A 4144-nucleotide genomic window follows, 5' to 3' on the forward strand; every position below is an offset into this window, starting at 1 on the left:
CATAGAAATTGTGAGAATTTGCTCGACCAATTTTTCACACATTTACATATCTAATGTATTAAATTTTTTAAAATAATAATCAGCTAGTTTTTATAGCCATGTTTTGATGTACATAAGCATGTGTTAACGCAAACTATAGATTTTCAGTAATAACAGTGTATATCGGAACACGGCTTGTACAACGTTTGTTAGCAGATTAAAAAGGCAATTTTTAATATATTTTTTCTATCTCTCTTCGCGAACTTAATTCTCGACTCTACAAGACTGACGTTCTTCTCTCTTTTAGTACCTTCCTGCGTCGACACTTTCGTATTGGAGTTCAATGACGGCGAATCCGACAAGCGAATCCAACGACGGTCGGAAAGACGCGTTTCGAAAAGCCGTTCATCTCTGGGCGTGATATCAAGTCGGGGGCTGTTAGGAGAGCATAAAAAGCCGCGTTGCATCCGGTCGCGTCTCCTCTATGCCAGAAGTCGTAAAATTCAGCGTTATGCGATTTGGGGCCTGTGTTTTGTCCCCCTTTCGAGATTATGATTATCCCAGCAGTGGCGGCAGCCACCGTGGCTAATATCACGCAATAAGCACGCCGGAGCCCAAGAAAGCAACGGGGTCCTTCTCTCTTCCTCTTTCGCCTTCTCTCGCTCTCTTTCCCGCTCTCTGTCCCTGCCTTTGGCTTCGTCCGTCTTCGTCTCTTAACCTTCTCCTCTTCTGTTTTCTTCCTCCGGTATATAATATGTGCCACCAAACCTGATGGTGTAAACGGTCATCCACGGTGGAAACACGTGGATGGTCCAGGAGGCCATCAAACGAACCGCGTAGCCTTGCGAGAGCATTCTAACTTTCCTGAAGCGACTCCATCTTCACGGTCTATCGTACGTTTGAGAACACCGAGTAGTCGCGGTAGTTGACTAGGTGTTGCGTTGCTAATGGTCGCGGAATACCCCGAGGACTGTTGGGTCGTTCGTATCTTAGTAGGCACTGAATATTCCTTGATAACAAAACCACTTTTTCTATTCTATTCGATTTATTACAACTTTTCCTTTACAGCTTCAACTCTTTCAAATAAGAAATCTTATCTTTATATCTGAAATGAAGAATTATTCACAGAGCTAAGTATTTCTACTTGAGCGAACGTTGAAGAATGGGGGTCTTGTTTCGGCCTGGTAGTCGAGGTATTCGAGATTTTCGGGGGTTGTCGAATCAACAGGTTTCGGTTATGAGAGTGTAAAGCGTTTTGAATCTGACCCCTCGAGGGGCATGAATCCTCGGGCGCGAATCTCGATGTAGGAGAGAAAAAAAGGGCGAATCTTGTCCGTGGGGGGTCGTGTCAGGCGCGCGGTTGCTCTCCCGATCGGTGAAATTGCGCGCGTGTGTTACGCGCGCGTATGTATTAAACGGGGGTAGTCCGCCGACCCCACGCTACGGGGGTGGCTGACAGGCCGATTAGGGCAAGATGGGAGAGAAGCCGAGGGGGCCCCCACGGAAAACTTAAAATAACATCGCTCGATCATCCGGGTGTCTTCGCAGACAGCCGACGACGCCGTGCTCCGCCATTCAAACGTTTACCATCCCGTCACCTTCCCGTCCACTTCCTGCTTTACCCTAATCTTCGCCTCTGTGAGTGTTCTATGTCGTGAAACCAACCTGTCCTCAAACCTGTTTAAATCAAGCTGTATATTTACATGTTTACAACACATGTACAATAAAAGATAAATCACCTTCCATTAAAAGGTTGTATTACGTCAAAGGAAGTTAGTCATCTAGAATTGATATTTTAAAGTCTGTATAAATTACTTGTAAATTTGTAAGTTCTGTCATTTATCTTGCAATTTATTTATGGGACACACACAAAACTAAAATATTTGAACATTTTTATAATTAAAATACGAATATTCTTATTTATTTTTTATAAGTGCACAATTTATTTATGTCGGTTTTAATTCTTTTATTCGAATATATGTATAGATATATATGTGCGATAGATGTTTAATGTTATTAAGAGAAAAAATTTTAAATGAAACTTAGATGTAGCATAAGAGAAAGATATCGTCGACATTAAGATTTTTAAGTTGCTTTGCCAGGGAAATTTATGAAACAGTCAGAGGTTGAGCACCTCTTCGATGCTCATTACAGAGCGTCCCGCCCCCGGCGGCGGATAATCAGGGTGTATGGGGGAGTGAGGGGGGCGGGGGCGGTGGGTGACCTCGCCCGGGGCTTTTACTCTCCTCTTCTTCGCCCTGCCACTTCCACGTCTCTTTACTCTGTTCTTCCTACCTACGACGAAGTATGCCTTTCTCTCTCCTTTCTCCTCTCTATTCTCTTATCTCTTTTCCTCTCGGCGGTATCCAAGTCCTTTCTTTTCGACGCTTTCGTCTACCAACTACCTGCGAAGGTGACGGAGCAGCAGTTCAGCTTTACGAATTGCGATCTCGCCGGTACTTTGCATTTGGTGTATATTGCTATCATCCTCGTCGCTTTACCCTCTGTCGTTCCTTTTCAAAATTAACTTGTCGAAATTTTATCTAAATGTATTTCATGGCAATGTCTGAATTATTCTAATACAATTATCTAATACAATTATTCTTGCACAAATAACAAACAGAAATATTTATATTATTTTTTAGAAAATCTGTAACCTAAAAACTTTACTTATAATACTCATTTATTTTTATTTTATAAATATTAAAATTTATATTATCACGAAATGATTTTATAAATATGATACTTGTATTAAAATATCCACGATATTCAGTTGATACTTGGATATTTCTGAGATAAGATTAATCAATAGCGCAAGGAAGAAAGAGAGCCACCGACTATTTAGCTGCGAATAATAATGATTATAGGCAGGTACTCTCCGCGAACAGGAAATGGCGTTGGTGAACGTCGGTGGAGGTAGAAGGTAAAGTTTTTTGATTCGTCGGTTCGCTCAGGACGACAGCAAACCGTGTGGTTGCCTTCCTTTTTTGTGGTTCATTATCTATGCAGAGAGTCTAGTGAAGAGAGCGCGGACAGATGGGACAGGAGAGAAGGAAGAGAGAGAAAGATCTGGGGTCAGGATTCACAAAGAATTGAGAGTTTCGGGACACGCCGGTGAATAATTGGAATCCAAACAGGGGACTCCACTCGGTGCTCCATGCGGATTCTCAACCTGTGGATCTACTGTTATTCTTCGAAAGAATTTGTCCGCGTAAGGATTTACGGCACACGTGATAGTTTCGATGCATCGAAAAACTTGTATCGTATGAAAGTGTCTCGTAATCTGAACTCGATCTAACTTGCAAAGAGCGAGACACGAGAGCGGATCCTCTCACACAGGAGGGAAATATTACGGTTCTCGCAAACACGATCAAAGAAATTTCTTCCGCGAACACGATAATTCCACGCACAGAGTATTGGTAGGAGCTGCTCTCGTCTCCGCTCGAGCTTCTCAAAAACTGTATGCACGCTTCTCGAGCGCGTTTCCAAGAAATTTTATATAACCAACCGTCGTTGCCTATTCACAGTACACTCGTTCTCTCAGGTTGTGTCCAGTACGCTCTTTTCGCCGTTACGTATTGGAATGTGACGGTACTACGATGATGCTCAATCGCCCGTTTATCCCGTTACGACATTTTTTCTTTCCCTCGCGAACGCATCAGCCACTGGCCTGTGTCTCAAACTCGTTCGATGGGTGTGCAAGAAAATGTTGATGCCACTTGTCTCTTCGAGACCCCTCGCGCATCCTTTTTCTCTAAAATGGTCAAGAAGGCTCGACGGATCGGGGAGGTAGCATGCGGTCGAGATTCTGCCCCGTTTAGGGATTGACGGGATTCACCGTAAATTACTGATCTCGATGACTGGCGAAAGATGGTTTTACGCATTAACTCCCTTTTTTTACGGAAATGGAAAATCGATTGATGCTACCAATATTTTTTAAATAATTATTCATTCTTCGTGTCATTAACTCTCCGTGTGCAGTTATATTTTTACTTCCTCTGTCCAGCCGAAGTTTTCTTTACTGTTCTAGGTTTTCAAAAAATGTGGAAAATTCTCAGGGTTACTTTTCAACATCTCTGTTACATTACCAAGATTACCTTTAACAAGATATTTTAGAAGTAGTAACCGGATCCCACTTTCCTTCATTTCGGAGAAATTTGAGGGT

The 4144-nt window shown here is 42.6% G+C and overlaps 1 protein-coding gene across 2 annotated transcripts in view; it reads left to right on the forward strand.

Annotated features, from left to right (window-relative positions):
* Positions 1–4144, forward strand: part of LOC108756694 (POU domain protein 2-like) — a 141838-nt gene that overhangs the window by 30869 nt on the left and 106825 nt on the right. The window lies entirely within an intron of this gene.

This window comes from Trachymyrmex septentrionalis, unplaced genomic scaffold (genome assembly GCF_001594115.1).
Source record: "Trachymyrmex septentrionalis isolate Tsep2-gDNA-1 unplaced genomic scaffold, Tsep1.0 scaffold13, whole genome shotgun sequence".
Classification (NCBI taxonomy): Eukaryota; Metazoa; Arthropoda; class Insecta; order Hymenoptera; family Formicidae; genus Trachymyrmex; species Trachymyrmex septentrionalis.